At 35.1% G+C, this 26,564-nt stretch overlaps 1 long non-coding RNA gene across 1 annotated transcript in view; it reads right to left on the bottom strand.

Annotated features, from left to right (window-relative positions):
• Window positions 1-22,930: 22,930 nt before the first annotated feature.
• LOC127971702 (uncharacterized) overlaps window positions 22,931-26,564 on the bottom strand; it is a 32,132-nt gene continuing 28,498 nt past the window's right edge. The window contains exon 3 of the long non-coding RNA XR_008156894.1: window positions 22,931-23,017. This is a non-coding gene — a long non-coding RNA (uncharacterized LOC127971702). The remainder of the gene's footprint in view (window positions 23,018-26,564) is intronic.

The following is a 26,564-nucleotide window of genomic DNA, read 5'->3' as shown; positions in this document are numbered from 1 at the left end:
AAAAATTAGCCTACGCAATCATTCTAAACAGCTTGAATAAAACCTGTTAATATTTATTATAGACCACTATAACTGTGTATAATCTAACAAACAAGTTTATTATGAAAATATAAGTGTGTACACCAGATATATTGGACGATAAAGAAATTGCTAACAATAATATAATAGAGCATGTTTTAGGTTTTTAGGCGTTTAGATGCAGAAATGGACAAATCAAATGTAAAATAAAATGTAATTGATTTAATTAAATATAGATTAAGTCTTGTTAGAGCAAAATAATAAATAAATACCTACACACATTAAAAAAGCAGCCAAGATTAATGAGTTTAATTTTTTATATAGATTAAAATTGAAGACAGAAGCAGGTATATGCGGTCACTTAATATTAAAATCCAGTAGATCCACTTCAGATTTAATACTCAACAGTTTATGTTCACGTGGCTGTTTTCGTTTATATTAGCCAAGCTATTATGTATTTTGAAATAATCTTGTCCGTGATGTGTTCGTTCTTACGACGAAAGGCAGAATCCTGCAGCTCAAGAGATATATGTTATTCTGCCAGTCGCGCTTTCAAATAGTCTTGCACACTTAAACGGGTCACAAACACCTATATTTAGCTCGTGTTGTGTTATAATGGATGTATTGTGTGCATTTATGGCAATAACTTATTTTAAAAAGCTCTTAAACAAGAATAAATTCGTTAGTTTTGAACTTGTGACACTGTGAGCGCTGATCGGAGCAGTGATTTCAGATAGGCAGCCGCGAATATTTCATTTTCACACAAACAGTTCAAAAACATCTTAATTTAGCTCTTGGTGTGCTCTAATTGGTGAATTGTGTGATATCGCTGCAATACTTTATTTTTAATAGATATAAAACAAGAATAAACTCGTTTTTTCTGAGCTCATCATTCCACACGCTCCTGCTCAGATCAGTGATTCATCTCTCGTGTTTCTCACGTATCACTGACCACACATCAATTATTAATGAGCCCTGACCTGATAATAATCATATATGTTGGTTTAGCTTGTCAGTGTGAATTAAATCCAAGTATTTATTTGTATTTTAACCGATTTAAAAGTGAAACCAAAAGACAGTCTCCTCCCTTTTTAAGTCCGGTAACTGCACCTGTAGGGGCGCATTTTCTCTCAGACAATGGAAGTCTAAGCACACACACTCAAACAGAGGGACAGAGTGAGAGGAGATGTCTGACAGTTTTTTAATTTTCTGTTATCCATACAGTGTTGTAAAGTCATGAAACTATGCATATTTACTCAGAATAACTTTTTTTTCTGTATGAAAAAAGGTTTTGAAGTGTTTGGAATTTAAAAATGCAGGACAATTAATAATTCCATCTTTACTGTCATTTAAAAAAATCACCACGACAAAACCATCCAAGCTATCCAAAACCCATTCACAATTTAAGTTCCTCAATGTTTTTTCAACATGTAGACAAAGTTTGGTGTGTATAGTGTTACTCTCCTCTGAGCAGTATGCATTAATTCACAGCTAAATGTAAAAAACAATCCACATTCAAATCAAAATAGCCGACTTCCTGTTGGTCGTAGCTGATGACTGTGAATTAGAAAGTTGTCCGTCTTGATAAGAACAATTTTTGTACTGAGTGTGGTGTCTGTAGCTAAAACTAACCCCCCCACTTTTGACAAAAGGTGGCGCTATAGAGTGCCTCTTCCACGCCCTCTTATGAACTTTTGCCAGTGTCTAGCTGTCACTAATACTGATATGTGTTCTGAGTTTGATGAAATTCTAAGCATGTTATTTGCCTCAAAATCACCTGAGAAGTATTCCAGTTTGACATGTTGCCACGGCAACAATATTTTTAGATATCCAATTTCACCCAGCAGATTCATATCGGCTGTGTTTTAACATTATTCTGATGAAGTTTGAAGCAAATCGAATAAAAATAAGATGCTGAATTCAAAGCATTTTGAAAATGACACACTTCCTGCTGCCACTTGGTGGCGCTATAACTCTGACTCCTAATAGTCACATATATGTGATCGACATCATACAATTAATAATCTGATGAAGTTTGATTGAAATCAGGAAATGTATGTGGATGGTATTAGACACTTCCTGTTTCTCAATTCTCGCCATAATTTCAACGCCTCGCCACGAACAAACCTTTCGAGATATCAGAAATCCCCTGGCAATTTTTCATCCCCAATGTCTTGAGATCATGTTGACCGAGTTTGGTGGTAAACGAGTAAAAAACCTATGACAAGTATATCAAATTCCAGAGCATGCGCTTTTTACATAACTCTAAATAGCTGACTTCCTGTTGGGCGGAGCCCAATGACATGCAATACGAAAATTGTTCGGCACAATGAGATCTATATGTGTACTGAGTTTCATATGAATATGTGCAAGTATGTGTGAGCTATACATCAACATTTATGACTGTGTTCCAGGGGGCGCCGTAGAGCCCCTGTGCCACGCCCGGGTCCCAGCCTCTGCAGGCTCCTAAAGGGCACAGATTCCAAAGTGTGTGCAAATTTTCAAGAGTTTTTGAGTATGTTAGGGACCCCAAAAGCCCCCACAACTTTGACCAAAAATATGAATAATAAACCCTAAATAGCCAACTTCCTGTTGGGCGGAGCCTATGACATGCAGTACGAAAGTTGTTTGGTTTAATGAGATCTATATGTGTACCGAGTTTCATGTGTCTACGTGCAAGTATGTATGATATATGGCCCTCAGTATTCCAGGGGGCGCTGTAGAGCCCCTGTGCCACGCCCGTGTATCAGTCTCTGCCCGACCCTAATGGCCGCAGGTTCCAATCTGAGTGCCAATTTTCAAGAGTTTTCGAGCATGTTAAGGACCCCAAAAGCCCCCGTAACGTTAGAAAAAAAAAAAAAATAATAATAATAATAAAAAATAATCCTAAGGAAAACAATAGGGCTCTCACCCTCCAGGCTTGAGCCCTAATAATAATAATAATAATAATAATAATAAAAAATAATCCTAAGGAAAACAATAGGCCTCTCGCCCTTTGGGCTTGAGCCCTAATAATAATAAATATAGCTGCAAGCAGCGATGGCGGGCTCAAGCCACCAATGCCATCGCCACCCCGGTGGCATCAGGTAAACTTTGCCCAGCGGGCACATGCATTCACAATATCCCTCTGGCAGTGAAGTTTTAAGGGATATGGCAGTTAAAGGGTTAATCCAAATCATCTAGACTTTAAAATCACATTCACAGAACTATATATATATTAGTGCTGTCAATCGATTAAAAAAAATTAACTAATTAATCGCACAATTTTTTTAAATTAATCGCGATTAATCGCAATTAAAAGACTGAAACTTTTTGGATATGTAAATGTAAAATGTAAATAATTAATGTAAACTCAAGACAAAGAAACTATTTAAATTCAAAATATGATTGTTTATTGGAATTTTTGTTTAACTTGTATCACAGATTTTCTCATGTAAACAACATACCTGCAATAAACCATCAATATCCTCCAAATTAACTGTTGGCTTGAAAGCCATATTTATTACAGAAATAAAAACACAGGCATGTAAGTACCATTTGAATTTCAAAACAATCAATGCCAATAAAAAAACAAAAATGATTTCCATGTTGAATTCTAAGTGGACTGCAAAAAAATTCCAAAGTATAGTCATTGCCAGTGCTTTAAGTGGGCCAGTACGCACCAGTACTCAGTACCGCCACTTCCAAATATAGCTCTTGAGCGTACCGCCACCTCTCCGTGCGCCCATAACGTGCTTGTAGCGTACCGGTACGCTCATTTGGACATCTGTTTTAATAGAGGTTTTAATCTTTTACCTGCACTGCCGATTTTCAGAGCGCCCTTCACAATGCAAGCTTCCTAATTCATCCCACCCAGAGCAGAAACTACATTACCCATTCACCCTTAAGTTATACAAGTGAATAGCGCATGTGTCGCTTTTCCCACTGTTAAGTGTCAACAACTCAACGTGGCCAGAGAAGGTGTGTGAAACTCGTTGTGAGTTATACTAAAGCACAATCTTGAGTATTTATTGTCTGATAAACATTAAAAACTGTCTGCGGAGGTTGAGTCGTCCTGCAGCCCCCGCTGGCTGTTCATTGGCTGCAGCATCTTTTTTCTAAATTCTAAAAAAATACCGTAGACGGCAAGGCACAAATTTAGATATTCATTTATCTAATTAATCTATAGCCTATGCACAAAGACAATATGATCTTTTTGTCCCCTTTTTGTTTTAAAGCTTGATGAAGAGAGAGAGCGCAAGTTGCTGCAGCTGCGAGGAGGACAATGATGCACGCGCACAGGAGTGATTGACAGTTCGCGGCACTGTGTACAAAAAATACTCCGCTACACAATTATTTAGTTATTTTCGTTTAAGTTTATTAACGTTAGCGTTGCAGAAAGGTCTGATTTACGCACTGTTACAGTCATTGTTTTTTTTTTTAAACAATGACATTTGAGTTCATGATTTTAATGTTGCTGTTTCTTGTGGCAGACTGAATGAAGAGTAATGTTTCTTGTGGCAGACTGAAGTGTAATCCGGCAGAGTTTTATACTGAAACTTTCCGTCTAAAAGTCCTTCCTTGGTCTTATCCATATTTCTTTGCACGTTGAACACACATAGGCCACAACTGGAAATAAAAAAAACTGCAACCGCGTTAATTGCGTTATTTTTTTTTAACGCGTTAAATATTTCAAATTAATCGAATGCGTTAACGCGCTAATTTTGACAGCACTAATATATATATATATATATATATATATATATATATATATATATATTTATTTATTTATTTATTTATATATATATATATATATATATATATATATATATATATATATATATATAAATAACTTTAGTAACACTTTACAATAAGATTTCATTTATAAACATTATGTTAACATGAATAATATTTATATAGCATTCATTCATGTCAGTTAATATTCCAAACTTAAACATTAAAACATTGTTTTATTGTGATTTTTTTCCAAGCACATTTTACCAATTCCAAACCATATCAATCTTAATAACTACCATTATTTTTTATTTAATCATTTATGAGTGCTATACAATAGTCCAGGAAAGCTGGAAGAGAAAAACTCCTTATATTCATGTGTGCAGAATTATTAGGCATGTTTTCTTTTACAGATGAAATGCGCTAAAAAAGAGTTTTAACTCAAACTGTTTTAACTCAAAGTCGAAAATTATGAAATACCCATCAGAAATATCAAACACAAATGCAATACAGAAATGGATAAATTAAGACTTGACCATTGTACAAAAATGCTGACAGGGTCATGAGGTCAGAAAAGAAGAAGAAAAAAACAGGTTAAGAAGAACTGACAAAAAGAATTGCAAAATAATTAGGAATTAATCCGGCAGCAAATGAGTTTGAAATTATTATCTGCAGCACAAATAAGGTTTTTTAGGATTTTTTAAAAAAACCTAAAACTGTCAGAAAAGGATAAGGCCTAAGATTTCTATGTGAGTGGCTAAATTTGTTTGTTTTTATAACTATAATGCATAAACTATGAAATTATACAAAATGTATAAAAAAGTACAACAGTTATTGTTTTCCAATGTTTTTTATTTATTTAATTTATTTTTTGGGATTTACATAAAAACAAATTAGCCTACTGCAATCATTCTAAACAGCTTGAATAAAACCTGTTAATATTTATTATAGACCACTGTAACTGTGTATAATCTAAGAAACAAGTTTATTATGAAAATAAAAGTGTGTACACCAGATAAATTGGACAATAAAGAAATTGCTAACAATAGTATAATAGAGCATGTTTTAGGTTTTTAGGCGTTTAGATGCAGAAATGGACAAATCAAATGTAAAATAAAATGTAATTGATTTAATTAAATATAGATTAAGTCTTGTTAGAGCAAAATAATAAATAAATACCTACACACATTAAAAAAGCAGCCAAGATTAATGAGTTAAATTTTTTATATAGATTAAAATTGAAGACAGAAGCAGGTATATGCGGTCACTTAATATTAAAATCCAGTAGATGCACTTCAGATTTATTTCTCAACAGTTTATGTTCACGTGGCTGTTTTCGTTTATATTCGCCAAGCTATTATGTATTTTGAAATAATCTTTTCAGGGACAGAGTGATATGAGATGTCTGACAGTTTTTTAATTTTCTGTTATCCATACAGTGTTGTAAAGTCATGAAACTATGCATATTTACTCAGAATAACTTTTTTTTCTGTATGAAAAAAGGTTTTGAAGTGTTTGGAATTTAAAAATGCAGGAAAATTAATAATTCCATCTTTATTGTCATTTAAAAAAATCACCACGCCAAAACCATCCAAGCTATCCAAAACCCATTCACAATTTAAGTTCCTCAATGTTTTTTCAACATGTAGACAAAGTTTGGTGTGTATAGTGTTACTCTCCTCTGAGCAGTATGCATTAATTCACAGCTGAATGTAAAAAACAATCCACATTCAAATCAAAATAGCCGGCTTCCTGTTGGTCGTAGCTGATGACTGTGAATTAGAAAGTTGTCCGTCTTGATAAGAACAATTTTTGTACTGAGTTTGGTGTCTGTAGCTAAAACTAACCCCCCACTTTTGACAAAAGGTGGCGCTATAGAGTGTCTCTTCCACGCCCTCTTATGAACTTTTGCCAGTGTCTAGCTGTCACTAATACTGATATGTGTTCTGAGTTTGATGAAATTCTAAGCATGTTATTTGCCTCAAAATCACCTGAGAAGTATTCCAGTTTGACATGTTGCCACGGCAACAATATTTTTAGATATCCAATTTCCCCCAGCAGATTCATATCGGCTGTGTTTTAACATTATTCTGATGAAGTTTGAAGCAAATCGAATAAAAATAAGATGCTGAATTCAAAGCATTTTGAAAATGACACACTTCCTGCTGCCAGTTGGTGGCGCTATAACTCTGACTCCTAATAGTCACATATATGTGATCGACATCATACAATGAATAATCTGATGAAGTTTGATTGAAATCAGGAAATGTATGTGGATGGTATTAGACACTTCCTGTTTCTCAATTCTCGCCATAATTTCAACGCCTCGCCACGAGCAAACCGTTCGAGATATCAAAAATCCCCTGGCAATTTTTCATCCCCAATGTCTTGAGATCATGTTGACCGAGTTTGGTGGTAAACGAGTAAAAAACCTATGACAAGTATATCAAATTCCAGAGCATGCGCTTTTTACATAACTCTAAATAGCTGACTTCCTGTTGGGCGGAGCCCAATGACATGCAATACGAAAGTTGTTCGGCACGATGAGATCTATATGTGTACTGAGTTTCATATGAATATGTGCAAGTATGTGTGAGCTATACATCAACATTTATGACTGTGTTCCAGGGGGCGCCGTAGAGCCCCTGTGCCACGCCCGGGTCCCAGCCTCTGCAGGCTCCTAAAGGGCACAGATTCCAAAGTGTGTGCAAATTTTCAAGAGTTTTTGAGTATGTTAGGGACCCCAAAAGCCCCCACAACCTTGACCAAAAATATGAATAATAAACCCTAAATAGCCAACTTCCTGTTGGGCGGAGCCTATGACATGCAGTACGAAAGTTGTTTGGTTTAATGAGATCTACATGTGTACCGAGTTTCATGTGTCTACGTGCAAGTATGTATGATATAAGGCCCTCAGTATTCCAGGGGGCGCTGTAGAGCCCCTGTGCCACGCCCGTGTATCAGTCTCTGCCCGACCCTAATGGCCGCAGGTTCCAATCTGTGTGCCAATTTTCAAGAGTTTTCGAGCATGTTAAGGACCCCAAAAGCTCCCGTAACGTTAGAAAAAAAAAAATAATAATAATAATTAAAGCTGCAAGCAGCGATGAACGGGCCCTCGCACCCGGGCTCATCGCCATCGTGTGGCTTTAGTAAAAAGGTGAACGTTGAGAAATATGCATTTAATGTCCTAAATATAAGTGGAATATATCAAAGTGTATCCTATATATGTGCCAATCTTACCGTTGCCAGCAGGTGGCGCTATCATTATAATGAAATATTGGCCTTCAGATGTGTTCAGGCCAGGACTCTTATCAAACATGTGAAGTTTGGGGAAGATTGAACATTTTATGCTTGAGTTACAACAACTTCTCTTGCTGTGGCAAGACATCAAATTTTGTCATGGCGCCATGGAAACGCCCTTTAACAAAAACTCAAGATCTCCAAAAGTTAACATTGCACAGGCCTTTAGATTAGACTGACCACAAAATATATGTTAATCTCAAAAAAATTATAGGAGTAGTTTGTCGCAGCGTAAAACATGTCACTTCCTGTTGCCAATAGGTGGCGCTATGACTACAACTGAATGTGGGCATGTAGATCTGTCAAGGGCAGAAGTTTTCTCTAACATGTGAAGTTTGGGGCAGATTGGACATTGTATGTCTGAGTTACAGCAACTTCCTTTTTCATGGCGAAACATTGAAATTTGTCAGGCAGCCATGGACACGCCTTTAACGAAATCTAAAGATCTTCACAATTTAACATCGCAAAGGGCTTAAGATTACACTGACCAGGTTTGGTGTTGATCTGAATAAATCTCTAGGAGGAGTTCGTTAAAGTACAACCCCTGAAAATGGCAAAAACAACGCCAATTTTGCAGAGAAAATTCTAAATAACCGACTTCCTGTTGGGATTCGGATTTCGTACCAAGAGACTTTTTTGTAGGTATTGGTGTGTTACATGTGTATACCGATTTTTGTACATGTACGTGAAACATAGCTCGAGGCGCACTCCGTTGAAAGTGTATAGGTGGCGCTATCGAGCCATTTTGCCACACCCGATGGAATTTTGGCCTTCAGATGTGTTCAAGCCAGGACTCTTATCACACATGTGCAGTTTGGAGAAGATCGGACATTTTATGCCTGAGTTATAACATATTTTATTCCCATGGCGAGACATCGAACTTTGTGACGGCGCCATGGACACGCCTTTTAACGAAAACTCAAGATCTTCACAACTTAACATCACACAGGCCTTTAGATTAGACTGACCACAAAAAATACATTGATGTCATAAAGTTTCTAGGAGTAGTTCATCGCAGTGTAAAATATGTCACTTCCTGTTGCCAATAGGTGGCGCTATGACTATAACTGAATATGGGCATGTCAATCTGTTCAGGTCAGGAGTCTCATCAAACATGTGAGGTTTGGGGCAGATTGGTCATTGTATGTCTGAGTTATAGCAACTTCCTGTTTCATGGCGAATCATCGAAATTCGCCAGGCCGCCACGGACACGCCCATTAACGAAAACTCAAAAGCTTCGCAATTTAAGATCGCAAAGGCCTTCAGATTAGGCATACCAAATTTGGTGTTGATCTGAATGAATCTCTAGGAGGAGTTCGTTAAAATACAACGCATGGAAATGACAAAAATTACACAAAATTTGCTCATAATATTAGAAATAACCGACTTCCTGTTGGGTTTCGGATTTTGCTCCAAGAGACTTTTTTGTAGGTATTGGAGAGTTACATGTGTATAGCGATTTTCATACATGTACATGAAACGTAGCTCGAGGCGCACACCGTTGAACGTGTATAGGTGGCGCTGTTGAGCCATTTTGCCACGCCCACTTCTGAAACCCAAATCAGACGTAAATATTCGCCAGTTCTGAGGTGTGTGCAAAGTTTCATGACTTTTCGAGCATGTTTAGGCCCTCAAAAATGCGATTCATTTTGGAGAAGAATAATAATAATAATAATAATAATAATAATAATAATAATAATAATAATAAACGGAGCAATTCCAAGAGGGTCCTCACACCATCGGTGCTCGGGCCCTAAATATAGCTGCAAGCAGCGATGGCGGGCTCAAGCCACCAATGCCATCACCACCCCGGTGGCATCAGGTAAACTGTGCCCAGCGGGCACATGCATTCACAATATCCCTCTAGCAGTGAGGTTTTAAAGGATAGAGGGGAGCGTAGAGGGGAGCGTGCATTTGCAGTGGCTGGGCCACGACTCTGGAATACCCTGCCTTTAGAGATCAGACTGGCCCCTTCCTTGTCTATTTTTAAATCTTTGCTAAAAACTTTTTTATTTTCCTTAGTGTACTGACTACTGTGTTATGCTACATTCTGAAATGGGTGGTTTTAAATTTTTTGTCTGGTCTATTTTTATGTATGTGTAATATTCTTGCTCTTATGTTAAAGCACTTTGGTCAGCCAGGAGGCTGTTGTAAATGCGCTATACAAATAAATTGAACTTGAACTAGAACTTGAACTTGATATGGCAGTTAAAGGGTTAATCCGAATCATCTAGACTTTAAAATCACATTCACAGAACAATATATATATATATATATATATATATATATATATATATATATATATATATATATATATATATATATATATATATATAACTTTAGTAACACTTTACAATAAGATTTCATTTATAAACATTATGTTAACATGAACAATATTTATATAGCATTCATTCATGTCAGTTAATATTCCAAACTTAAACATTAAAACATTGTTTTATTGTGATTTTTTTCCAAGCACATTTTACCAATTCCAAACCATATCAATCTTAATAACTACCATTATTTTTTATTTAATCATTTATGAGTGCTATACAATAGTCCAGGAAAGCTGGAAGAGAAAAACAGGTCAAGAAGAACTGACAAAAGAATTGCAAAAGAATTAGGAATTAATGTGAAGATTAATTTTAAGTCAATTCTGCAAGACAGACTTTCAGGAAAGGAGGTGGAATAAAAATGAGCTCCTAAATCTTAATCCCGGATTCTGGAAGATATATTCCTCAAACCATCAAACAAGAGGAGGTGGTGCTGGTCCTTCACGAGTCACTCTAATCTGTTCATTAAGCCTATATATAAAGTCTTAATATATAGTATTTCACAATACTTCATGGTATTCTAATTAAATAATTTTTTGGAATCTTAGATCTCTCAGAACCTGACACATTGTAATTCTGAGACTCCAGGAAAGTGGCAGTTCTGTAAAATGTTGGCGCTGGAGACTAAATGCTCACTGATAGTTTCACACCTAATTCACTTAAAACACACACAAACACACACACACACAGTGACAGAGGGACAGAGTGACATCAGATGTATGTTTTTTAATTTTCTGTCATCCATATAATGTTGTATAGTCATGAAACTATGCATATTTCCTCAGAATGACTTGTCTTCTATGTGTACATTTTTTTGAAGTGTTTAGAAGCTGCACTTTTTTTTACTGGTTCCTTTTTTACTATTATTTCAAAAAATCACCACGACAAAACCATTCAAGCTATCCAAAATTCATTCACACCTGTTCTGTAAGATACATTCTTTAAACAGTGGTAAAAGAGGATGTGGTGCTGAACCTTCAAGAGTCACTCAAAACGTTATCTGTCCATAAAGCCTATTAAGAATTATTCTTAATATACACTTCACAATACTTCAGCTTGTTATTCTAATTAAGTGAGGGTCATTTTATCAGTAAAATTCCTAAAATACATATTATTTTATTTGAAAGATTTCTATAAATGATTTAAATTATACTCGTTTCTCCAATAATTATTTAAAAGTAATCCTATAGCTCCCTCTGGTGGCCATTATAGGTACTAAGAATTGCAAGCTTGATTTATAAGTTATGATAGTTTTAATTTTATGCTGGCTCTTGAAAATGATAAAGCTATGAAACTTACTGTGCTTCCTTCAAATGAGGACTTCTACTTATATAAAAAATTATGAAGAGTTAGAATGAAAAATTTTAAAGATATAGTAAAATAACTATTGTATTTTTTATGTTACTTTAATAAATCTCTATGGCAACACCATTTAAGCTATCCTAAACCCATTCACAATTTAACATCTTCAGTATATTGGCATCATGTTGAAAAAGGAGTATGGAGTAGTATGAGGAGGAGTATGAATTCATTTACAGGCTGATTTTATCATAAATCCACAATAAAATTTCTGAGTTCTGTATCAATCTGTGTTGTTGTTTGTTTATTTTTATCTTTTATTTTTCATAGGAAGATAACTGACCCTTTACTCTCCTTTTTAATAAATGTGCTTATAAACCAAGGACAAGCTATTTATAGCTGTATTTATAAACTGCTTACTACTGACTATTAATATTGGGACAAGGCTTTATAAAGCATGAACTGACTATTTACTAATGAGTGCAGTTATTATAAAGTGTTATCAATGAATTTGCTAATGTTAACAAATTAGACATTATTTTACAGTGTTATCAAATCCTTAAATGACTCATAAGCATTTGTGAAAGTTCTGCTTGCATTACAGCTTAGTATTGATCTGTGAGCTGAACAGATTTACTGTTACATCTATGAGATTATGTAAATTAAAATAAATATAATGTCACAGGATGTCATAGGTCAGTATCAAATGAGTTTGAAATTATTATTTGCAGCACAAATAAGTTTTTTTTAGGATTTTTAAAAATCCCTAAAACTGACAGAAAAAGGTTAAGGCCTAAGCTATTTCTATGTGAGTGGCTAAATTTATTTTTGTTTTCATAATTGTAATACACAAACTATGAAATTATACAAAATGTATAAAAAGGTAAATAAATAAATACGCACACATTAAAAAAGCAGCCAAGTCGAATGAGTTTCCTTTTTTATATAGATTAAAATTGAAGACAGAAGCAAGTGGTAAATGTGGTCACTTTAATATTCAAATCCAGTAGATCCAGTTTATGTTCACGTGGCTGTTTTCGTTTATAGTCGCCAAGCTATTATGTGTTTTGAAATAATCTTGTCCGTTATGTGTTCGTTCGTACGACGAAAGCCAGAATCCTGCAGCTCGAGAGATATGTTATTCTGCCAGTCGCGCTTTCAAATAGTCTTGCACACTTAAACGGGTCACAAACACCTGCATTTAGCTCGTGTTGTGTTACAATGGGTTTATTGTGTGCATTTGTGGTAATATTTTATTTAAAAAAGCTCTTAAACAAGAATAAATTCGTTTGTTTTGAGCTCGACACTGTACGCGCTGATCGGAGGCGGTGATTTCAGATAGGCAGCCACAAATATTTCATTTTCACACAAACAGTTCAAAAACATCTGAATTTAGCTCTTGGTGTGTTCTAATTGGTTGATTGTGTGATATCGCTGTAATAATTTATTTTTAAAAGCTTTAAAACAGGAATAAATTCGTTTTCTCTGAGCTCTTTACTCCAGACGCTCGTGGTCACAGCAGTGATTCATCTCTCCTATTTCTCACGTATCTCTGGCCAGAAATAATTTATCCATGAGCCCTGAACCGGTAATAATCAGATATGTTGGTTTAGCTTGTCAGTGTGAATTAAATCTAAGTATTTATTTGTATTTTTAACCGATTTAAAAGTGAAAGTAAAAGTTCGGGAATTGAACCTGTAGGGGCGCAATTTCTCTCAGACAATGGAAGTCTGAAGCACATATACTCAAACAGAGGGACAGAGTGAGATGAGATGTCTGAGAGTTTTTTAATTTTCTGTTATCCATACAGTGTTGTAAAGTCGTGAAACTATGCATATTTCCTCAGAATGACTTTTTCATCTGTATGAAAAAATTATTTGACGTGTTTGGAAGCTGCAATTTAAAAATACAATAATGATTCCCTTTGTAAGGTCATTTAAAAAAATCACCACGGCAAAACCATTCAAGCTATCCAAAATCCATTCACAATTTAAGTTCCTATCAGAAATACTGATGTGTGTTCAGAGTTTTGTGAAATTCTAAGTATGTTATTTGCCTCAAAATCACCTGAGAAGTATTCCAGTTTGACATGTTGCCACGCCAACAATTTTTTAGATATCAATATCCCCCTTGCAGATTTATATCGGCTGTGTTTTAACATTATTCTGATGAAGTTTGAAGCAAATCGAGTAATAATAAGATGCTGAATTCAAATCATTTTGAAAATGACACACTTCCTTCTGCCAGTTGGTGGCGCTATAACTTTGACTCCTAATAGTCACATATATGCGATCGACATCATACAACGAATAATCTGATGAAGTTTGATTAAAATCAGGAAATGTATGTGGACGGTATTAGACACTTCCTGTTTCTCATTTCTCGCCATAATTTCAACGCCTCGCCACGAGCAAACCGTTCGAGATATCAAAAATCCCCTGGCAATTTTTCATCCCCAGTGTCTTGAGATCATGTTGACAGAGTTTGGCGGCAATCGAGAAAAAAACCTATGACAAGTATTTCAAATTCCAGAGCATGCGCTTTTTACATAACTCTAAATAGCTGACTTCCTGTTGGGTGGAGCCTATGACATGCAATACGAAAGTTGTTCGGCACAATGAGATCTATATGTGTACTGAGTTTCATATGAATATGTGCAAGTATGTGTGAGCTATACATCAACATTTCTGACTGTGTTCCAGGGGGCGCCGTAGAGCCCCTGTGCCACGCCCGGGTCCCAGCCTCTGCAGGCTCCTAAAGGCCACCAATTCCAAAGTGTGCGCAAATTTTCAAGAGTTTTTGAGTATGTTAAGGACCCTAAAAGCCCCCACAACTTTGACAAAAAATTTGAATACTAAACCCTAAATAGCCAACTTCCTGTTGGGCGGAGCCTATGATATGCAATACAAAAGTTGTTTGGATTGATGAGATTTATATGTGTACCGAGTTTCATACGTCTACGAGCAAGAATGTATGATATATGGCCCTCCATATTCCAGGGGGCGCTGTAGAGCCCCTGTGCCACGCCCGTGTATCAGTCTCTGCCCGGCCCTAATGGCAGCAGGTTCCAATCTGTGTGCCAATTTTCAAGACTTTTTAAGCACGTTAAGGGCCCCAAAAGCCCCCGAGACGTTGGAAAAAAAAAAATAAATAATAATAATAATAATAATAATAATAATAATAATAAAAAATAATCCTAAGGAAAACAATAGGCCTCTCGCCCTTTGGGCTTGAGCCCTAAATATAGCTGCAAGCAGCGATGGCGGGCTCAAGCCACCAATGCCATCACCACCCCGGTGGCATCAGGTAAACTGTGCCCAGCGGGCACATGCATTCACAATATCCCTCTGGCAGTGATGTTTTAAAGGATAGAGGGGAGCGTAGAGGGGAGCGTGCATTTGCAGTGGCTGGGCCACGACTCTGGAATACCCTGCCTTTAGAGATCAGACTGGCCCCTTCCTTGTCTATTTTTAAATCTTTGCTAAAAACTTTTTTATTTTCCTTAGTGTACTGATTACTGTGTTATGCTACATTTTGAAATGGGTGGTTTTAAATTTTTTGTCTGGTCTATTTTTATGTATGTGTAATATTCTTGCTCTTATGTTAAAGCACTTTGGTCAGCCAGGAGGCTGTTGTAAATGCGCTATACAAATAAATTGAACTTGAACTTGAACTTGAACTTGATATGGCAGTTAAAGGGTTAATCCGAATCATCTAGACTTTAAAATCACATTCACAGAACAATATATATATATATATATATATATATATATATATATATATATATATATATATAACTTTAGTAACACTTTACAATAAGATTTCATTTATAAACATTATGTTAACATGAACAATATTTATATAGCATTCATTCATGTCAGTTAATATTCCAAACTTAAACATTAAAACATTGTTTTATTGTGATTTTTTTCCAAGCACATTTTACCAATTCCAAACCATATCAATCTTAATAACTACCATTATTTTTTATTTAATCATTTATGAGTGCTATACAATAGTCCAGGAAAGCTGGAAGAGAAAAACAGGTCAAGAAGAACTGACAAAAGAATTGCAAAAGAATTAGGAATTAATGTGAAGATTAATTTTTAGTCAATTCTGCAAGACAGACTTTCAGGAAAGGAGGTGGAATAAAAATGAGCTCCTAAATCTTAATCCCAGATTCTGGAAGATATATTCCTCAAACCATCGGACAAGAGAAGGTGGTGCTGGTCCTTCACGAGTCACTCTAATCTGTTCATTAAGCCTATATATAAAGTCTTAATATATAGTATTTCACAATACTTCATGGTATTCTAATTAAATATTTTTTTGGAATCTTAGATCTCTCAGAACCTGACACATTGTAATTCTGAGACTCCAGGAAAGTGGCAGTTCTGTAAAATGTTGGCGCTGGAGACTAAATGCTCACTGATAGTTTCACACCTAATTCACTTAAAACACACACAAACACACACACACAGTGACAGAGGGACAGAGTGACATCAGATGTATGTTTTTTAATTTTCTGTCATCCATATAATGTTGTATAGTCATGAAACTATGCATATTTCCTCAGAATGACTTGTCTTCTATGTGTACATTTTTTTGAAGTGTTTAGAAGCTGCACTTTTTTTTACTGGTTCCTTTTTTACTATTATTTCAAAAAATCACCACGACAAAACCATTCAAGCTATCCAAAATTCATTCACACCTGTTCTGTAAGATTAATTCTTTAAACAGTGGTAAAAGAGGATGTGGTGCTGAACCTTCAAGAGTCACTTAAAACGTATCTGTCCATAAAGCCTATTAAGAATTATTCTTAATATACAGTTCACAATACTTCAGCTTGTTATTCTAATTAAGTGAGGGTCATTTTATCAGTAAAATTCCTAAAATACATATTATTTTATTTGAAAGATTTCTATAAATTATTTAAATCATACTCGTTTCTCCAATAATTATTTAAAAGTAATCCTATAGCTCCCTCTGGTGGCCATTATAGGTACTAAGAATTGCAAGCTTGATTTATAAGTTATGATAGTTTTAATTTTATGCTGGCTCTTGAAAATGATAAAGCTATGAAACTTACTGTGCTTCCTTCAAATGAGGACTTCTACTTATATAAAAAATTATGAAGAGTTAGAATGACAAATTTTAAAGATATAGTAAAATAACTATTGTATTTTTTATGTTACTTTAATAAATCTCTATGGCAACACCATTTAAGCTATCCTAAACCCATTCACAATTTAACATCTCAGTATATTGGCATCATGTTGAAAAAGGAGTATGGAGTAGTATGAGGAGGAGTATGAATTCATTTACAGGCTGATTTTATCATAAATCCACAATAAAATTTTTGAGTTCTGTATCAATCTGTGTTGTTGTTTGTTTATTTTTATCTTTTATTTTTCATAGGAAGATAACTGACCCTTTACTCTCCTTTTTAATAAATGTGCTTATAAACCAAGGACAAGCTATTTATAGCTGTATTTATAAACTGCTTACTACTGACTATTAATATTGGGACAAGGCTTTATAAAGCATGAACTGACTATTTACTAATGAGTGCAGTTATTATAAAGTGTTATCAATGAATTTGCTAATGTTAACAAATTAGACATTATTTTACAGTGTTATCAAATCCTTAAATGACTCATAAGCATTTGTGAAAGTTCTGCTTGCATTACAGCTTAGTATTGATCTGTGAGCTGAACAGATTTACTGTTACATCTATGAGATTATGTAAATTAAAATAAATATAATGTCACAGGATGTCATAGGTCAGTATCAAATGAGTTTGAAATTATTATTTGCAGCACAAATAAGTTTTTTTTAGGATTTTTAAAAATCCCTAAAACTGACAGAAAAAGGTTAAGGCCTAAGCTATTTCTATGTGAGTGGCTAAATTTATTTTTGTTTTCATAATTGTAATACACAAACTATGAAATTATACAAAATGTATAAAAAGGTAAATAAATAAATACGCACACATTAAAAAAGCAGCCAAGTCGAATGAGTTTCCTTTTTTATATAGATTAAAATTGAAGACAGAAGCAAGTGGTAAATGTGGTCACTTTAATATTCAAATCCAGTAGATCCAGTTTATGTTCACGTGGCTGTTTTCGTTTATAGTCGCCAAGCTATTATGTGTTTTGAAATAATCTTGTCCGTTATGTGTTCGTTCGTACGACGAAAGCCAGAATCCTGCAGCTCGAGAGATATGTTATTCTGCCAGTCGCGCTTTCAAATAGTCTTGCACACTTAAACGGGTCACAAACACCTGCATTTAGCTCGTGTTGTGTTACAATGGGTTTATTGTGTGCATTTGTGGTAATATTTTATTTAAAAAAGCTCTTAAACAAGAATAAATTCGTTTGTTTTGAGCTCGACACTGTACGCGCTGATCGGAGGCGGTGATTTCAGATAGGCAGCCACAAATATTTCATTTTCACACAAACAGTTCAAAAACATCTGAATTTAGCTCTTGGTGTGTTCTAATTGGTTGATTGTGTGATATCGCTGTAATAATTTATTTTTAAAAGCTTTAAAACAGGAATAAATTCGTTTTCTCTGAGCTCTTTACTCCAGACGCTCGTGGTCACAGCGGTGATTCATCTCTCCTATTTCTCACGTATCTCTGGCCAGAAATAATTTATCCATGAGCCCTGAACCGGTAATAATCAGATATGTTGGTTTAGCTTGTCAGTGTGAATTAAATCTAAGTATTTATTTGTATTTTTAACCGATTTAAAAGTGAAAGTAAAAGTTCGGGAATTGAACCTGTAGGGGCGCAATTTCTCTCAGACAATGGAAGTCTGAAGCACATATACTCAAACAGAGGGACAGAGTGAGATGAGATGTCTGAGAGTTTTTTAATTTTCTGTTATCCATACAGTGTTGTAAAGTCGTGAAACTATGCATATTTCCTCAGAATGACTTTTTCATCTGTATGAAAAAATTATTTGACGTGTTTGGAAGCTGCAATTTAAAAATACAATAATGATTCCCTTTGTAAGGTCATTTAAAAAAATCACCACGGCAAAACCATTCAAGCTATCCAAAATCCATTCACAATTTAAGTTCCTATCAGAAATACTGATGTGTGTTCAGAGTTTTGTGAAATTCTAAGTATGTTATTTGCCTCAAAATCACCTGAGAAGTATTCCAGTTTGACATGTTGCCACGCCAACAATTTTTTAGATATCAATATCCCCCTTGCAGATTTATATCGGCTGTGTTTTAACATTATTCTGATGAAGTTTGAAGCAAATCGAGTAATAATAAGATGCTGAATTCAAATCATTTTGAAAATGACACACTTCCTTCTGCCAGTTGGTGGCGCTATAACTTTGACTCCTAATAGTCACATATATGCGATCGACATCATACAACGAATAATCTGATGAAGTTTGATTAAAATCAGGAAATGTATGTGGACGGTATTAGACACTTCCTGTTTCTCATTTCTCGCCATAATTTCAACGCCTCGCCACGAGCAAACCGTTCGAGATATCAAAAATCCCCTGGCAATTTTTCATCCCCAGTGTCTTGAGATCATGTTGACAGAGTTTGGCGGCAATCGAGAAAAAAACCTATGACAAGTATTTCAAATTCCAGAGCATGCGCTTTTTACATAACTCTAAATAGCTGACTTCCTGTTGGGTGGAGCCTATGACATGCAATACGAAAGTTGTTCGGCACAATGAGATCTATATGTGTACTGAGTTTCATATGAATATGTGCAAGTATGTGTGAGCTATACATCAACATTTCTGACTGTGTTCCAGGGGGCGCCGTAGAGCCCCTGTGCCACGCCCGGGTCCCAGCCTCTGCAGGCTCCTAAAGGCCACCAATTCCAAAGTGTGCGCAAATTTTCAAGAGTTTTTGAGTATGTTAAGGACCCTAAAAGCCCCCACAACTTTGACAAAAAATTTGAATACTAAACCCTAAATAGCCAACTTCCTGTTGGGCGGAGCCTATGATATGCAATACAAAAGTTGTTTGGATTGATGAGATTTATATGTGTACCGAGTTTCATACGTCTACGAGCAAGAATGTATGATATATGGCCCTCCATATTCCAGGGGGCGCTGTAGAGCCCCTGTGCCACGCCCGTGTATCAGTCTCTGCCCGGCCCTAATGGCAGCAGGTTCCAATCTGTGTGCCAATTTTCAAGACTTTTTAAGCACGTTAAGGGCCCCAAAAGCCCCCGAGACGTTGAAAAAAAAAAAAATAATAATAATAATAATAATAATAATAATAAAAAATAATCCTAAGGAAAACAATAGGCCTCTCGCCCTTTGGGCTTGAGCCCTAAATATAGCTGCAAGCAGCGATGGCGGGCTCAAGCCACCAATGCCATCACCACCCCGGTGGCATCAGGTAAACTGTGCCCAGCGGGCACATGCATTCACAATATCCCTCTGGCAGTGATGTTTTAAAGGATAGAGGGGAGCGTAGAGGGGAGCGTGCATTTGCAGTGGCTGGGCCACGACTCTGGAATACCCTGCCTTTAGAGATCAGACTGGCCCCTTCCTTGTCTATTTTTAAATCTTTGCTAAAAACTTTTTTATTTTCCTTAGTGTACTGATTACTGTGTTATGCTACATTTTGAAATGGGTGGTTTTAAATTTTTTGTCTGGTCTATTTTTATGTATGTGTAATATTCTTGCTCTTATGTTAAAGCACTTTGGTCAGCCAGGAGGCTGTTGTAAATGCGCTATACAAATAAATTGAACTTGAACTTGAACTTGAACTTGATATGGCAGTTAAAGGGTTAATCCGAATCATCTAGACTTTAAAATCACATTCACAGAACAATATATATATATATATATATATATATATATATATATATATATAACTTTAGTAACACTTTACAATAAGATTTCATTTATAAACATTATGTTAACATGAACAATATTTATATAGCATTCATTCATGTCAGTTAATATTCCAAACTTAAACATTAAAACATTGTTTTATTGTGATTTTTTTCCAAGCACATTTTACCAATTCCAAACCATATCAATCTTAATAACTACCATTAGTTTTTATTTAATCATTTATGAGTGCTATACAATAGTCCAGGAAAGCTGGAAGAGAAAAACAGGTCAAGAAGAACTGACAAAAGAATTGCAAAAGAATTAGGAATTAATGTGAAGATTAATTTTTAGTCAATTCTGCAAGACAGACTTTCAGGAAAGGAGGTGGAATAAAAATGAGCTCCTAAATCTTAATCCCAGATTCTGGAAGATATATTCCTCAAACCATCGGACAAGAGAAGGTGGTGCTGGTCCTTCACGAGTCACTCTAATCTGTTCATTAAGCCTATATATAAAGTCTTAATATATAGTATTTCACAATACTTCATGGTATTCTAATTAAATATTTTTTTGGAATCTTAGATCTCTCAGAACCTGACACATTGTAATTCTGAGACTCCAGGAAAGTGGCAGTTCTGTAAAATGTTGGCGCTGGAGACTAAATGCTCACTGATAGTTTCACACCTAATTCACTTAAAACACACACAAACACACACACACAGTGACAGAGGGACAGAGTGACATCAGATGTATGTTTTTTAATTTTCTGTCATCCATATAATGTTGTATAGTCATGAAACTATGCATATTTCCTCAGAATGACTTGTCTTCTATGTGTACATTTTTTTGAAGTGTTTAGAAGCTGCACTTTTTTTTACTGGTTCCTTTTTTACTATTATTTCAAAAAATCACCACGACAAAACCATTCAAGCTATCCAAAATTCATTCACACCTGTTCTGTAAGATTAATTCTTTAAACAGTGGTAAAAGAGGATGTGGTGCTGAACCTTCAAGAGTCACTTAAAACGTATCTGTCCATAAAGCCTATTAAGAATTATTCTTAATATACAGTTCACAATACTTCAGCTTGTTATTCTAATTAAGTGAGGGTCATTTTATCAGTAAAATTCCTAAAATACATATTATTTTATTTGAAAGATTTCTATAAATTATTTAAATCATACTCGTTTCTCCAATAATTATTTAAAAGTAATCCTATAGCTCCCTCTGGTGGCCATTATAGGTACTAAGAATTGCAAGCTTGATTTATAAGTTATGATAGTTTTAATTTTATGCTGGCTCTTGAAAATGATAAAGCTATGAAACTTACTGTGCTTCCTTCAAATGAGGACTTCTACTTATATAAAAAATTATGAAGAGTTAGAATGACAAATTTTAAAGATATAGTAAAATAACTATTGTATTTTTTATGTTACTTTAATAAATCTCTATGGCAACACCATTTAAGCTATCCTAAACCCATTCACAATTTAACATCTCAGTATATTGGCATCATGTTGAAAAAGGAGTATGGAGTAGTATGAGGAGGAGTATGAATTCATTTACAGGCTGATTTTATCATAAATCCACAATAAAATATTTGAGTTCTGTATCAATCTGTGTTGTTGTTTGTTTATTTTTATCTTTTATTTTTCATAGGAAGATAACTGACCCTTTACTCTCCTTTTTAATAAATGTGCTTATAAACCAAGGACAAGCTATTTATAGCTGTATTTATAAACTGCTTACTACTGACTATTAATATTGGGACAAGGCTTTATAAAGCATGAACTGACTATTTACTAATGAGTGCAGTTATTATAAAGTGTTATCAATGAATTTGCTAATGTTAACAAATTAGACATTGTTTTACAGTGTTATCAAATCCTTAAATGACTCATAAGCATTTGTGAAAGTTCTGCTTGCATTACAGCTTAGTATTGATCTGTGAGCTGAACAGATTTACTGTTACATCCATGAGATTATGTAAATTAAAATAAATATCATGTCACAGGATGTCATAGGTCAGTATCAAATGAGTTTGAAATTATTATTTGCAGCACAAATAAGGTTTTTTTAGGATTTTTAAAAATCCCTAAAACTGTCAGAAAAAGGTTAAGGCCTAAGCTATTTCTATGTGAGTGGCTAATTTTATTTTTGTTTTTATAATTGTAATACACAAACTATGAAATTATACAAAATGTATAAAAAGATAAATAAATAAATACGCACACATTAAAAAAGCAGCCAAGTCGAATGAGTTTCCTTTTTTATATAGATTAAAATTGAAGACAGAAGCAAGTGGTAAATGTGGTCACTTTAATATTCAAATCCAGTAGATCCAGTTTATGTTCACGTGGCTGTTTTCGTTTATAGTCGCCAAGCTATTATGTATTTTGAAATAATCTTGTCCATGATGTGTTCGTTCGTACGACGAAAGCCAGAATCCTGCAGCTCGAGAGATATATGTTATTCTGCCAGTCGCGCTTTCAAATAGTCTTGCACACTTAAACAGGTCACAAACACCTGCATTTAGCTCTTGTTGTGTTACAATGGGTTTATTGTGTGCATTTGTGGTAATATTTTATTTAAAAAAGCTCTTAAACAAGAATAAATTTGTTTGTTTTGAGCTGGACACTGTACGCGCTGATCGGAGCGGTGATTTCAGATAGGCAGCCACAAATATTTCATTTTCACACAAACAGTTCAAAAACATCTTAATTTAGCTCTTGGTGTGTTCTAATTGGTTGTTTGTGTGATATCGCTGTAATAATTTATTTTTAAAAGCTTTAAAACAGGAATAAATTCGTTTTTTCTGAGCTCTTTACTCCAGACGCTCGTGGTCACAGCGGTGATTCATCTCTCCTATTTCTCACGTATCTCTGGCCAGAAATAATTTATCCATGAGCCCTGAACCGGTAATAATCAGATATGTTGGTTTAGCTTGTCAGTGTGAATTAAATCTAAGTATTTGTTTGTATTTTTAACCGATTTAAAAGTGAAAGTAAAAGTTCGGGAATTGAACCTGTAGGGGCGCTATTTCTCTCAGACAATGGAAGTCTGAAGCACATATACTCAAACAGAGGGACAGAGTGAGATGAGATGTCTGACAGTTTTTTAATTTTCTGTTATCCATACAGTGTTGTAAAGTCGTGAAACTATGCATATTTCCTCAGAATGACTTTTTCATCTGTATGAAAAAATTATTTGACGTGTTTGGAAGCTGCAATTTAAAAATACAATAATGATTCCCTTTGTAAGGTCATTTAAAAAAATCACCACGGCAAAACCATTCAAGCTATCCAAAATCCATTCACAATTTAGGTTCCTATCAGAAATACTGATGTGTGTTCAGAGTTTTGTGAAATTCTAAGTATGTTATTTGCCTCAAAATCACCTGAGAAGTATTCCAGTTTGACATGTTGCCACGCCAACAATTTTTTAGATATCAATATCCCCCTTGCAGATTTATATCGGCTGTGTTTTAACATTATTCTGATGAAGTTTGAAGCAAATCGAGTAATAATAAGATGCTGAATTCAAATCATTTTGAAAATGACACACTTCCTTCTGCCAGTTGGTGGCGCTATAACTTTGACTCCTAATAGTCACATATATGCGATCGACATTATACAACGAATAATCTGATGAAGTTTGATTAAAATCAGGAAATGTATGTGGATGGTATTAGACACTTCCTGTTTCTCATTTCTCGCCATAATTTCAACGCCTCGCCACGAGCAAACCGTTCGAGATATCAAAAATCCCCTGGCAATTTTTCATCCCCAGTGTCTTGAGATCATGTTGACCGAGTTTGGCGGCAATCGAGAAAAAAACCTATGACAAGTATTTCAAATTCCAGAGCATGCGCTTTTTACATTACTCTAAATAGCTGACTTCCTGTTGGGCGGAGCCTATGATATTCAATACGAAAGTTGTTCGGCACAATGAGATCTATATGTGTACTGAGTTTCATATGAAAATTGGCAAGTATGTGTGAGCTATACATCAACATTTCTGACTGTGATCCAGGGGGCGCCGTAGAGCCCCTGTGCCACGCCCGGGTCCCAGCTTCTGCAGGCTCCTAAAGGCCACAGATTCCAAAGTGTGCGCAAATTTTCAAGAGTTTTTGAGTATGTTAAGGACCCCAAAAGCCCCCACAACTTTGACGAAAAATATGACTACTAAACCCAAAATAGCCAACTTCCTGTTGGGCGGAGCCTATGACATGCAGTACGAAAGTTGTTTGGTTTGATGAGATCTACATGTGTACCGAGTTTCGTGTGTCTACGTGCAAGTATGTATGATATATGGCCCTCAGTATTCCAGGGGGCGCTGTAGAGCCCCTGTGCCATGCCCGTGTATCAGTCTCTGCCCGGCCCTAATGGCCGCAGGTTCCAATGTGTGTGCCAATTTTCAAGACTTTTTAAGCATGTTAAGGACCCCAAAAGCTCCCGAAACCTTGGAAAAAAATTAGAAGAATAAATAATAATAATAAATATAGCTGCAAGCAGCGATGGCGGGCTCAAGCCACCAGTGCCATCGCCCAGCGGGCACATGCATTCACAATATCCCTCTGGCAGTGAGGTTTTAAAGGATATGGCAGTTAAAGGGTTAATCCGAATCATCTAGCCTTTAAAATCACATTCACAGAACAATATATATATATATATATATATATATATATATATATATATATAACTTTAGTAACACTTTACAATAAGATTCCATTCATAAACATTATGTTAACATGAACAATATTTATATAGCATTCATTCATGTCAGTTAATATTCCAAACTTAAACATTAAAACATTGTTTTATTGTGATTTTTTTCCAAGCACATTTTACCAATTCCAAACCATATCAATCTTAATAACTACCATTATTTTTTATTTAATCATTTATGAGTGCTATACAATAGTCCAGGAAAGCTGGAAGAGAAAAACAGGTCAAGAAGAACTAACAAAAAGAATTGCAAAATAATTAGGAAATAATGTGAAGATTAATTTTTAGTCAATTCTGCAAGACAGACTTTCAGGAAAGGAGGTGGAATAAAAATGAGCTCCTAAATCTTAATCCCAGATTCTGGAAGATATACTCCTCAAACCATCGGACAAGAGGAGGTGGTGCTGGTCCTTCACGAGTCACTCTAATCTGTTCATAAAGCATATATATAAAGTCTTAATATATAGTATTTCACAATACTTCATGGTATTCTAATTAAATCATTTTTTGGAATCTTAAGTCTCTCAGAGCCTGACACCGAGTAATTCTGGAGACTCCAGGAAAGTGGCAGTTCTGTAAAATGTTGGCGCTGGAGACTAAATGCTCTCTGATAGTTTCACACCTAATTCACTTAACACACACACACACACACACACACACACACACACACACACACACACACACACACACACACACACACACTACCCACAGTGACAGTGGGACTGAGTGACATCAGATGTATGATAGTTTTTTTAATTTTCTATCATCCATATAGTGTTTTATAGTCATGAAACTATTGTCATGAGACCAGTCATTCTGAGGAAATATGCCTCAGAATGACTGGTCTTCTATGTGTACATTTTTTTTTTTGAAGTGTTTAGAAGCTGCACTTTAAAAAAATAAAAAGACATTTACTGGTTCCTTTTTTACTATTATTTCAAAAAATCACCACGACAAAACCATTCAAGCTATCCAAAATTCATTCACACCTGTTCTGTAAGATTAATTCTTTAAACAGTGGTAAAAGAGGATGTGATGCTGAACCTTCAAGAGTCACTCAAAACGTATCTGTCCATAAAGCCTATAAAGAATTATTCTTAATATACAGTTCACAATACTTCAGCTTGTTATTCTAATTAAGTGAGGGTCATTTTATCAGTAAAATTCCTAAAATACATATTATTTTATTTGAAAGATTTCTATAAATGATTTAAATCATACTAGTTTCTACAATAATTATTTAAAAGTAATCCTATAGCTCCCTCTGGTGGCCATTATAGGTACTAAGAATTGCAAGCTTGATTTATAAGTTATGATAGTTTTAATTTTATGCTGGCTCTTGAAAA

The sequence above is a fragment of the Carassius gibelio genome, chromosome B14 (assembly GCF_023724105.1).
Source record: "Carassius gibelio isolate Cgi1373 ecotype wild population from Czech Republic chromosome B14, carGib1.2-hapl.c, whole genome shotgun sequence".
NCBI lineage: Eukaryota > Metazoa > Chordata > Actinopteri > Cypriniformes > Cyprinidae > Carassius > Carassius gibelio.
Note: the sequence above shows the minus strand (reverse complement) of the source record. Positions and strands in the feature narration are given on the sequence as shown.